General features: G+C 39.3%; 1 protein-coding gene across 1 annotated transcript in view; it reads left to right on the forward strand.

Moving 5' to 3' along the window:
* RGS7 (regulator of G protein signaling 7) overlaps nt 1-13,429 on the forward strand; it is a 532,072-nt gene extending 518,643 nt beyond the window's left edge. The window contains exon 17 of the mRNA XM_037739855.1: nt 13,112-13,429. The gene's annotated coding sequence lies outside the window, so the exon portion shown is untranslated. The remainder of the gene's footprint in view (nt 1-13,111) is intronic.

Consider the following 13,429-nt stretch of genomic DNA (forward strand, 5'->3'; position numbering starts at 1 on the left):
GTAATCCCAGCTACTTGGGAGGCTGAGGCAGGAGGATTGCTTGAACCTGGGAGGCAGAGGTTACAGAGTGCCATTGCACTCCAGCCTGGGCAACAATGTGAGACTCCATCTCAAAAAAAAAAAAAAAAGATTATTGTGAGAGCTTTCTCTTTTCTGACTGTAAAATGTAAATCTTCGTTAGAAATAAAGCTTGGAGGTGTAAGGAAACAGAGCACTTAGACAAAGCATTTTTTAGTAAAGCAAATTGACTTCTGCGCAGGAGGGTGCTTCTTGTATGACTGGTTGCTAGGAAAGCAATTTGAACCAAGAGAGTAGAAGTCTTTATTTTCAATGTAACTTTTGCCTTTGTGTTTCTTCTTTATTGGTCGGGTTGGACTATACAATATATACTTATTGGCTAGACATTTAAACTTTTTTAGGTAAGGTGGATGTGAAGAGGAAGGAGTTGTCTGCAGTGAACTAGAGAGCTAGTTTTTTAAAAAAAATAAGGAAAGGAACTACTATGCAGTCATAAAAAGGATGAGTTTATGTCCTTTGCAGGGACATGGATGAAGCTGGAAACCATCATTCTCAGCAAACTGATGCAAGAACAGAAAACCAAACACCTCATGTTCTCACTCATAAGTCAGTGTTGAACAATGGGAATACATGGACACAGGGAGGGGAACATCATATATCCGGGCCTGTCAGGAGGTGGGGGGCTAGGGGAGGGATAGCAGGGGGAGGGGTATTGGGGAGGGATAGCATTAGGAGAAATACCTAATGTAGATGACAGGGTGATGAATGCAGCAAACCACCATGGCACATGTATACCTATGTAACAAACCTGCATGTTCTGCACATGTACCCCAGAACTTAAAGTATAATAAATAAATTTAAAAAAACAAAAAGGAAAGGAATGCGAGCCGGTGTGAATAACACCACTGGTGCTGTGTGCTTGGGCATGTAGGAAAGTTAGAAAGAAGAAAAGGGGAAGAAAGTGGGTGGAAATGGAAATTAAGGAATAAAAGATTGAGCAGGCTGTTTGAAGAGAAACTTTCTTCAAGGTACTTTCAGAAGATATTGAGAATGATAACATTTTTGGAGTTTCAGAATTGAAAAGGAACTTAGAGGTCCCTGTTTCCCTAGGTCCAGTCCCCAGTCCATTGCAAGAATCTTTTCTGTAGGTTCAGTGACAAATGGGTATAAAGCATTTGCCAGCTCCTAAGTATCTGAGATGTGGTACCCTTAGACAGTAGACCATTCCATCTCTTAGAAATCCCTTCTACAATCCACTTTTCTGTAACTTCCAACTATTAATCCTAGTTCTGTTTCCTGAAGCCACCGCAGAGTAATGCAAGCCCTTCCTCTAGATGACAACTGGTGAATTGCTTGAAGGTGTGATTTATTTCACCTCCCCCAAGTTTTCTTTTTCTTTCCCTTAGTTAAAATCTCTACATTGGCTGGGCACCGTAGCTCATGCCTGTAATCCCAGCACTTTGGGAGGCCAAGGCACCAGGTGGGGGGATCACTTAAGGCCAGGAGTTCAGGACCAGCCTGGCCAACATAATAGGCCTGTTCTCTATAAAAAACAAATTTATAAATTAAAAAAAGAAAAGAAAACTCTACTTCATTATTTTTCATTTTCTTTTTCTTTCTTTTTTTTTTTTTTTTTTTTTTTTGCAACGGAGTCTCACTGTCACCTAGGCTGTAGTGCAGCAATACGATCTCGGCTAACTGCAACCTCCGACTCCTGGACTCAAGTGATTCTCCTGCTTCAGCCTCCCATAGAATTTCAGGCATGCACCACTACACCCAGCTAATTTTTGTGTTTTTAGGAGAGAGGAGGTTTCACCACGTTGGCAAGGCTAGTCTCAAACGCCTGACCTCAAGTGATCCACCCGCCTCAGCCTCCCAAAGTGCTGAGATTACAGGCCTGAGCCACCAAGTCTGACCTCGTCCATTATTTTTCTAAGTGTGGTGCAACTTTCCATACCTCAAAATCACCAGGGGCTTGGCAAATGCAGATTCTGTAAGCTCATCTCTGATTACGTTAGAATTATTCTTTTCCTCTGCTCTGCATTGGTTATAAGCATCCCCAAACCATACAGGTTAAAATTCATCATGCAAATAGAAGCATTCCCAGCTGACCTCTCCTTTCTAAACATCCGTGGATCTTACTTGAGGAGCATCAGAATCACCTGATGCTCATTATAACACAGGTTGTTGGACTCCATGTTTCACAAAATCTGCTTAAATCATTTTCTGATGGATTCCAATTCAAGAATTTCATTTTTAACCAATTCTCAGTGACACTGACCCTCCTGATTTTAAGACTACACTTTGAAAACCACTGCCCTAGACATACCAGTGTTCCCTGCCTTCTCCATGGTGAATGTCAAGAGCACAGGAATGTCACAGCTGAGAGCCTGCCCTCCAATTATGTCCTCACTTGTCTGTAACCACCCATTGAATTATATGGTGTAAGAGTCCATTGTGTTTGTTCCCATAGCTGTTTATAATTAAATTTATTGCATATTGCATTTAAGTACTTTTTTTAAAATAAAGCTGTTGAAATTTGAGTATAAAAAGAAAAAGATATTTCTGTGAAAACTATCCTGAACACAAAAAGACTTGATAAAGTAAAGATGATCTTAAGTGTGGCTAGCAAATTAAATCTTAGTGACACACTGCGAAAGTGAGCTTCCAGTGTTTTCTCATTTAATAATTTCCTGTTCTTTCATCATCCTGATTGCTCACTTTGTACATGTGCTCCAGATCATCAATAGGCTAATTGTAACCAAACATAATATTTGAGATTAGATTAGATCATCCTAATTGTAACCAAACATAATATTTGGGATGTGGCCCAGGCAGCATAAAGTGGGAATATCACCTCACTTTTAAAATCTAACCTGAAAATTGCATCAACTTTCCCACTGTAGCCCCTAACCAGAGCAGTATATAGTGTCATCTGGGGCTTAAAATAAAATATTTTTAAAAATTGGATTGTTTTTTCTCATGTGCTAAGATTACATCTCCATAATTTTGTTATTTGTCATTCTTTGTTCATTGTTTACTTATTCACTTTAGTGTACATTGGTTCTTTAACCTTCTTTCTTTCTTTCTTTCTTTTTTTTTTTGAGACAGTCTTGCTCTGTTGCCAGGTGCCAGGCTGGAGTGCAGTGGCGCAATCTTGGCTTACTGCAACCTCTGCCTCCCGGGTTCAAGCAGTTCTCCTGCCTCAGCCTCCCAAGTAGCTGGGACTACAGGCGTACACCATCACACCCAGCTGATTTTTGTATTTTTAGTACAGACGGGGTTTCACCATGTTGGCCAGGATGGTCTGAATCTCTTGACCTCCTGATCTGCCCCCCTCGGCCTCCCACAGTGCTGGGATTACAGGCGTGAGCCACCACGCCCAGCCCTTTACCTTTCTTCCTACTAAATTTGTCTTGTTAATTATAGCTCATTTTTACAGCTTTACATAATTTTTGAAGTATTTCTTTGTTACTCAGTCTTTTAACCAAGGTTATCGTATGTAGATCATACATACATTTTATCAGAATTTCATCAGTCGAATCATCCAAATTACTGATTAAAAGGCCATAAGGAACAGGAGGAAGACAGAATTCTACTGCCCTAAAAGCACACCTTGAAGGTTATTGTTGTTTAGTTATGAAGCACATCTTTCTCTTTTTCAGTCACAGAGATACCACAAATACTGCTGCATGCCTTACTTAGCCAAAGATCTTTTGTTTAAAGCAAGTTCCTGTCCTCAAATCTGGTAACTCCTTTTCAAAATGAATAAATGAGCATCTCTATGACAGACAAAAATTTAACATAGGGTCTACAGGGAGTTCCTTGCAAACATATAATTACGTAAGAGCAACACTCCATTAGAACAATGAGGGAAGGACATAGGCAGTTTTAACAAAAGAAATACAAATAGTAAATCCATATATGAGAAGACAAAAAAGAAAACCTACTGTTATTAATAGCCAAGTACAATTCAGAAAGCAGGAAAATCACTTTTTCCTCCAAATAGATTTTTTTGTTAATATAATATCTAGCATTAGAAAGGGTGATCTAATGTTAGAAAATAGGTGATCTTGTATACTGTTCATAAAAGTATGAATTATTACCACTTTTCTGGAATAGAATTTGACAGAATCGGCCAAAACGCTCAAAAAATCTCTCACTTTGAATCAGTAATTCAACTTCTAGTAATTTAATCCTTTGAAAGTCCAGATGTTCTCACATATAAAAAATATTTGTTGCATCATATAATTGTCAAATATAGAACACAATCTGAAAGTATAGTAATTGTGAATTTCTTAAATCTATCAAGACATATCTACTGTTGGAAAATTATACAAATATTAAAAATTAAATTTTAAAGCAGTGGCTTTCATTTTTTAATGATACCCATATTTGACACATTTTTTTAAAAAATATTAATTTTTCTACTGTTCCTTACAGAGCAAGGCTAACCCATGAGCAGTGTGCCCAGATTAGCTGCATTTGACCAACACATTATATGTCTGTGTTTGTGTGTATTTGTATATGTGTGTTTACATATATATGGCTACTGTATAAACTGTATTTGTGTGTGTCTATATATGCCTAGAACTGAAATAACATAACAATACATTCCCTTATGTGCAATGCAATCTGAAATTTTAAAATGTATTCTATGCTTAATTTTTTCTCCATTTTGGTTGCAACTCTCTGAATTTATTTCCTTACAACAATGCATTTAGTTGGTAAAACAATATTGTTTTAGAAGAAACATTCATAACATGGGTAATTGAACAAAATGCAATCTCTTTAATATACATGTTACTCATGAGTACCATGCTCAGTATAAGTTCAGTTTTGTAAAAAAAAAATTTTTTTAAACATGTATCTGTGTATAAAAAGGACATAGTAGAATGTAAGTGATCATATTTCAAGTAATACTTATTTCTTCTCTGTTTTTCTGTTTTCTTCATTTTCTTTAGTGAACACGTGCTGCTTTTATTATGGAAAAATATTTTTAACTAAGAAAATGAAAATATTTGGCTATACTTATTCTTTCTCAATTCTCATAGGAAGCTAATGATCAGTACTTAAATGCGTGTGTGTTCATAAGCTATCTCTCTTTAGTACATGATGCTAGAATTTTTTGCAGCATTCAGCATTAAGTATGAGAGTTTTAAAACTAACTACAGAATCCTCTTTCCCTTTTCCTTTCCATCTTAAATCTAAAGAATTTGAGCTTATCTTTAACATCGTAGGAACTCACCTACTCTCCACAGTTTTGTAAAAATTATTCACTTGTAAGTTTACATGGGAAAACCGGTTTCATTTAAATCATGGAAGAGCTTCCCAACACCTAGCCTAGCTTCAGTTTCTCCTTAACACCTACCTACTTGAAAAGATTCAGATTTGATTAGTCAATCTGTTAACAATTAGGGTGTGACCAATGACCCCCATCCCTCTCTCCACCATGCCTTGCCTCCCCCAAATTAAAAGTTACTTCTCCCAAGACCTTGGAATCTCATTACCCTGATTTCTATAAGTTCATTCCCATAATGAGATTTGCAGCCAAGGAGCTCAGTCATGCAGATAATCAAGTACTTATTTGGAGACTGTGATCATCGTAATGTTGAACAGCTGTCTGTTATTCATCAGTCCAGGTGACTTACAAAATCATATAGGAAGGCATAGAAAAGCACTAATGCAGGTTCAACCAGTGAGAAGAATTCAGAGAGGGAACTGGCAGAGTTTAGGGGTAGTTAGAACGCTTCAGCAAGGACATAGATAAGAAGTTCATCTTTGAAGAGTGAGTAGGGTCTGAACAGGTACGAACACAGACAGGTGGCTAGCTGAGACAGCAGGAGGTACAAAGGTCAGCCAAAGAACCACTTTGTGGGTAACAGTGAAGAGTTTGAAAGGCCACAGAATGCAGGTAGTGAAGGATTTTGAAATCCAGGCAAAGATGTTTGTATTTATAAGTGAAACAGAGATATTTTCAACATGAGAGTAAAATAACAAACATATTGCATCCCTTAGTTTAGACTCTGCTAAAAGCACTCCTTATCCCTCGTTCAATAAGTGGAAAAACAGGCTTTTTTTATTTTATTTTTTTTTTTTTTTTGAGACAGAATCTCAGTCTGTCGCCCAGGCTGGCATACAGTGGCGCAATCTCAGCTCACTACAATGTCCGCCTCCCAGGTTCAAGCGATTCTTCTGCCTCAGCCTCCCAAGTAGCGGAGCTACATGCACCTACCACCACACCCAGCTAATTTTTGTATTTTTAGTAGAGACAGGGTTTCACCATATTGGTCAGGCTGGTCTTGAACTCCTGATCTCGAGATCTGCTGGTTTTGGCCTCCCAAAGTGCTGGAATTACAGGTGTGAGCCACCGCGCCCAGTGACAATTTTCAAAATGAGAGTAAAATAACAAATGGATAACATCCTTTAGCTCAGACTCCTAAAAGCACTCCCTGTCTCTAGTCCAGTAGCATCTCATTTTGCCATCATATGGTCAGCTCTTTTTATTAACATAGCTGTGGGGTGGAGCATCTGGCCAGGCAGCTGGATCACATAAACCAGTGGAAAGGCAAGGACAAGATTTTACCTTTCTTATTCCCAGTCCCTCCCCATAGTCTCTGCAGGCTGCCAGGCACTCAAGAATATATGTCCGAGTCTACATCAGCATATGGCAGAGACTCAGAGGCAATGGCTGACGACAAACAAGCAGGAATTGTAAAAGGATAGCAAATGGAGGTTAAATTTTTTTTCAAAGAAAAATCTAAAAGATGCTGATAACTCTCTTCTCTGTAAGCTGTTTCGTGGACACCCTCTAAAAATCTGCCCTTTATTTCTGCTTAATCTCTTCAGTGTCCTGTAGACTGGAAGAGACTACTGATTTTTTTTTTTTTTTTTTTTGCCCAAACTGGAGTGCAATGGTGCATTCTCGGCTCCCTGCAACCTCCACCTCCTGGGTTCAAGTGATTCTCCTGCCTCAGCGTCCCGAGTAGCTGGGATTACAGGTGTCTGCCATGACACTCAGCTAATTTTGTATTTTTTTTTAGTAGAGACAGGGTTTCACCATGTTGGCCAGGCTGGTCTTGAACTCCTGACCTCAGGTGATCCACCCACCTTGATCTCCCAAAGTGCTGAGATTACAGGAGTGAGCCACTGAGCCCAGCCATACTGTGTGTTTTTATGACAGCAATAAAATAAGTGGGCTTAGTCACTCAAGCAAACGTAGCTTCTCTCTACTTACATTGTGAAGAAAGGATTGCAGGAGAGGAATGTAGGAATTTGCTTCCATCTCCCTAATGCCCCAGGCTCTCAGGGCTCCTTATCATCAACTTTCTGTTGCTACTTTAAGACCAAGAATGTTTTGTGGGTTTTTTTTGAGACAGAGTCTCACTCTGTCACCCAGACTGGAATGCAATGGCACAATCTCAGCTCACTGCAACTTCCACCTCCTAGGTTCAAGCAATTCTCCTGTCTCAGCCTCCTGAGTAGCTGGGATTACAGGCACGCAACACCATGCTCTGCTTTTTTTTTTTTTTTAAGTAGAAACTGTTTTGCCATGTTGGCCAGGCTGGTCTGGAACTCCTGACCTCAAGTGATCCACCCACCTCAGCCTCCCAAAGTACTGGGATTACAAGCGTGAGCCACTGCACCCGGGGCCAAGAATGATTTTTTAAAAGTTAGGTAAAATGTATACTTTTTATAGTTCACTAGGAAAAGTTAAGGGCAAATACATAGGTTGTTATTTTTGTTTTGAGGGTGTTTCCCTGATTATAACAAAGTTTCTACAAACCATTGAGGACAGAAAGGAATTGGTTTGGTGGAGGGGAAGTTTTACTGTGACACGCTAGAGAACTCTTTGTTTATATGATTATTATATTACAGACTAGGATGATGCTCTCTATTCACTTACTTGCCAGCTGAAGCCTCAGCTTTATTTTGTCCTGAAACTGATTATATGCTTCTTTTTCTAGCATATTGTCATTAACTAGATATCACAAAATTTCCTAGGATCTTGAGTTTTTGTTATTTTCTGAGTATAATCATCTTTTGCTATAGATTTTTGCTTCTACTATAATCTGTTTCCTTTAGACTCTGACAGGAATATTTAAATCACATAGCATGTAATCATGGGATTAAAAATAAGTATTAGTCACATAGAATGATTGAATTATTGTAAGCAACTTGGTTTTTAAAACATGCTATTGATGAGGGTTTGTAAGCCTTTTTAATTTCCGGAATTAAGAGTTTAAAACTTAGCTATAAAAATTTCTCAGATTTGGCCAGGCACAGTGGCTCATACCTGTAATCCCAGCACTTTGGGAGACTGAGGTGGGAGAATCACTTGAGCCCAGGAGTTTGAGCTCAGACTGGACAACCTGATGAGACATCATCTCTACTAAAAATAAAAGATCGGCGAGGCATGGTGGTGCATACCTGTGGTCTCAGCTACTCAGGAGGCGGAGGCAGGAGGATCACTTGAGCCTGGGAGGTTGAAGCTGCAGTGAGTCATGGTCACACCGCAGCCTGGGTGATGGAGCAAGACTCTATCTCAAAAATTAAAAAAATTAAAAAACGATTTCTCAGATTCTTCCATTTGGAAAATTTAGGGAAAGATCGTTGGCTGGGGCTGGTTTCATGCAGCATCCAAGGGACTGCACTGAAAATAATTGTTACAAAATGGCTGACATGCAAATACCGGACCGTGTGTACTTCCCGGAAGTGACCCGTGTCCCTACCTGTGTACTTCCTGGAAGTGACCCGTGTTCTTCTTAACTTCATACATTGCAATACAGTGATCAACCAGAAGCATACACACAATCGTTTTTTGTGTGCACTAGAGTAGGGCTTATGCATTTTCCTTTCCAGTATGTGAATAAAGCAGGATTTGCACATGGTTTGCAAATAGATCCGAGTGATGGAAACCTTCCAATCCAGATGGCCTATGGGGCATTCATGCTGTCTGCTTTGACCTCGGGGATGCACTTAAGATCTTTTAACTGTTAGTTGTACCCTGGTTTGCCTTTTAGTCATCTCAATATACAAAACAAATATCCTTATTGCACATTTGATAAATCTATACCACACACAGAGGTTGGTTTGTTTTTTGAGACAGAGTCTCCCTCTCTCACCCAGGATGAGTGCAGTGGTGAGATCTCGTTTCACTGTAACCCCCGCCTCCCTGGTTGGAGCAGTTCTCCCTGCCTCAGCCTCCTGAGTAGTTGGTACTATAGGCACGTGCCACCACACCTGACTAATTTTTGTATTTTTAGTAGAGACGGAGTTTTACCATGTTGGCCAGAATGGTCACAAACTCCTGACCTCAGGTGATCCGCTCACCTCAGCCTCCCACCGCACCCAGCCCACACAGAATTTTATTGTTAAAATACACCTGTCTCATTTCTGCCCATTGTTATGCTAATAACACAAAGCTCTGGGTTTACTTTGGGCCTGTATTTCTCTATGGGCTTCTATGAAAAAGTGTTTTTTAATTATTTCCTGGGACAAGAGCTTGTCAGGCTTAACTCGTATCATATCCAATTTTTAATGAAGTCTATACCAGGTCAAGTACCAGTAGCTTTGAGGATTTAAGGATATTTGAAAAAATAAAAACAAACAAAACTGTAGAAAGAGAACCATGTTTCTTTTTATTAAATTGATAAAGGCAACAGTAGAGTTCATTGTCCAAATTTAAAAAATGACTGTATCTGAGTTTCAAATGGCTTCCAATTTCAGTATAACTATTTCACTTTTTTCCCCAGAATTTTAAACCAAATCACATTCATCTGTGGTTTTAAAAGAAACACTTTTATATTTGCAACTTTCCCCTAGTCTTCCACTGTCTACAAATTTATTCCTGTGCCTCAACCAACATTTACTGACTGATGTGTACCTTCCTTTATCCCACAGAGAGTGAGCACTTTTTTTTTTTTTGAGACAGAGTCTCACTCTGTGGCCCATGCTGGAATTCAGTGGCCTGATCTCCACTCACTGCAACCTCCGCCTCCCGGGTTTAAATGATTCCCCCACCTCAGCCTCCCAAATAGCTGAGACTAACAGATGTGCCCCGCCACATCCAGCTGATTTTTCTATTTTTAGTAGAGACGGGGCTTCACCATGTTGGACCGGCCGGTCTTGAACTCCTGGCCTCAAGTGATCTGCCCGCCTTAGCCTCCCAAAGTGCTGGAATTACAGGCATGAGCCACCATGCCCAGCTGAGTAAGCACTTTTTAAAGATAAATTATTCATTCTCAGAATAGGTATATATGCACATTTGTATACAATTCTATTCATAGCATAGAGACTACAGTAGTAAACATGGGAAATAGCATTGTATTTAAGAACTAAATATTTTTTATTTTAACATCATTTGATTAATTTATTGCCCAGGATTCAGGTAGAAGAGCGGTATGATTTTAGCTTTCCATTTGTTTGTGCCTTTCTGTCCTTCTCAGAGTCAGAATAGTGACTCTGGATTTCGGTATCCTAATGAAGACAGCATATAGTGACAGTACTAATCATTATAACCATAGTATAATATGGTAATAGCCAACGTAAACTGAGTGCATAAAGTGAGCCATGAATAGTTTTAAGCAATTTACTTGTATCAGTCTTCAGAACAAGATTTGAAAGTACTATAATTATCCTCATTTTACAGATGAGGAAATAGGCGTAGAAGTAGGGGCAGCATTTCAGTCCTTTATAGTCAGCTATAACAAAATGCCATAAACTGGGTGGATAGCTTATAATCAAAATAAATTTGTCTCTTACAGTTCTACAAGCTGAGAAGCCCAAGATCAAGATGCTGGCAGATTGTGTTCAGTGAGGGCCCTCTTCCTGGTTCATAGAGAGCCATTTTCTTACTGTACCCTTACATGGTGGGAGGGGCAAGCAAGCTTTATTGGGCCTCTTTTATAAGAGCATGCCTGTAATCCCAGCACTTTGGGAGACCAAGGTGGTCGGATCACCTGAGGTCAGGGGTTCAAGACCAGCCTGGCCAACATGGCCCTGTCTCTACTAAAAATACTAAAAATGCAAAAAATTAGCCAGGCGTAGTGGTGCATGCCTGTAATCCCAGATATTCAGGAGACTGAGGCAGGAGAATTGCTTGAACCCAGGAGGCGGAGGATGCAGTAAACGAGATTGCACCACTGCACTTCAGCCTGGGCAACAGAATGAGACTCCGTCACAAAAAAATAAATAAATAAAAAAGAGCACTAATCCCATTAGTGAGAGCTACGCCCCCATACCTGATCACTTCCCAAAGCCGCCACCTCCTAATAGCATCATACTGGGGAGTAGGTTTTCAACACATGGGCTTTGAGGGGGAATAACATTCAGACCAGAGCAGGCAGGAGTGCATATTTTGTTTATGAAGCAGTCTCTTGTTAATAAACTATGATATCTCTTACTGCTGTTTCTCCAATAAAGTGAATAAACGTAAGCCTAGCGGGAAATACCAACATTACACTTTGGTATCTTCTACTCCCAGTTGCTGAAAGCTAAGTTGAGGACTCTTTTTCCCAATTAAGAAAAAACTAAAAGAAAATGGTGCATGATTTTCATTGCTGCAGTTTGTGTCGGCAAAAGGGCCTTATCAGTAAATACATGGTGTGTAAAGAAAGGTTGGTTATGGAATTACTAATCTTTTCTTAAACATGTCATTCTTTTCCCAAAACGTGGCTGCTATGAACTATTTGTGCCCCTCCCCCCTCCAATTCACATGTTAAATACTAACCTCTAGGGTGACAGTCTTACGAGGCACGGCCTTTGGAAGGTAATTAGATCATGAATATGAAGCACTTATGAATAGGAGCTTTTATTAAATAGGTCCCAGGGAGCTTATTTCTTTCTTCCATTATCTGAGGACACAAGAGAGTGCACCATTGATTAATCAAGAAGAAGGCCCTCACTAGACAAAGAATCTGTAAGCATCTAGATCTTGGACTTCCCAGCCTTGAGACTATAAGAAATATTTCTGTTGTTTATAAGCCACTTCGTCTATGGTGTTCTGTTATAGTAGCCCAAACAAACTAAGACAGTGGCCATGAGAGATGATATGTCTCCCATCACCACTGACCTCTTTCTAAAGCTGAGCCACATCAGGTAGCAAATCAAGACTATTGCCATGACTTTAACTTATTACTAATATATGTTTTTCGGATTTTTTATTTTTACTTATTATTTTATCTTCTGAGATATACAAAAATCCATTAAATAACTGATGTGTTTTTATAATAGAACATAAAAAATAAGAGATGGAACCAAAACCACCAGTTTTATATTCCAATCAAACATTTCAAATTTCTTATCTCTCTAGAGTACTTGTAATGAACAGGAACAGTGTTGACTTACAAGATTTCTAAAACATAAATATGTCCTTTATGTAATCGTATGATATGTGGAATCAGAATAGATGAGATTTTTTCTTGGATTAGGGTTGGAAGAAGTCAAGTGGAAAAGGACAGGAAGACATCAACAGCTGGAAGCAGGGAACAAATAGAGGCTTATCTTCAGATGTGTAATTGGCACCTTTTACTCCATTATTATGTGGGATGGGGACAGATTCAGTTTTAAGTTTCATGAATCACACCCTCAAAAACTGAATGTTATTTAATTAAATCATACATACCTTCTACAGTTCTAGATATTTATAAATGTGACATTAATTTCCACCACTGAACAAGAATGCACTCACATTGTTACCTTTCAGAGCAGTGTACTAAGATTCGTTGTAACGTGTTTATAACCAGTTGGGAACCTAGGTGTTGCTTCATTGCTAAGCCTTGATGGAACATTTATGGATCTGTTTTATGATTTGCTGATCTGTGCTGTGAAACCATCAGTCTGTTTGCAGTGGGGCGGAAGGACTTGGGAGGGTAGGAGGGTGGAGGGAGGGAGGATAGTTTTGTTTGATGTGTCAGTGGAGGGAGGGGGGAAGGCAGGTTGGTCATGAAGTTTGAACTAAGATGGACTTAAAGGGTTCAGTTTTGACCCTTACACAAAAATCAGTTACAATAAATAGTTGCTACTACTAAGCAGGTTTTCAGTGATCATGCTTGATTTTCTTTCTTTTTTCTTGTTTTATGTATTTTCTCAGGGGAAATCTCTCACGTCAAAGAGGTTAACAAGCCTTGTTCAGTCTTACTAAACGGATCATCTTGTAGCATGGATGCAGACTGGAATCATTGCACATACTTTGTAGCTCGCTGTTGTGACCTGGAGCAGAGGACATTAGACCAAGATGTTGCATGAGCAAAGGACCTAAATTGTTATTTTTGTGTGTACATTCCATCTCCAGTGGACTCTTTACCATCTCGATGCCTCCATTCCAAACCGTTGTCTGCTTTCTTTCTCCTCCTACTATGCTGGATCTGTGTTTTTTCCTTTTTAACAAGTTCAAGTGAAGTAAAACCTT

The sequence above is a fragment of the Cebus imitator genome, unplaced genomic scaffold (genome assembly GCF_001604975.1).
Source record: "Cebus imitator isolate Cc_AM_T3 unplaced genomic scaffold, Cebus_imitator-1.0 Scaffold75, whole genome shotgun sequence".
In the NCBI taxonomy this organism is placed as follows: Eukaryota; Metazoa; Chordata; class Mammalia; order Primates; family Cebidae; genus Cebus; species Cebus imitator.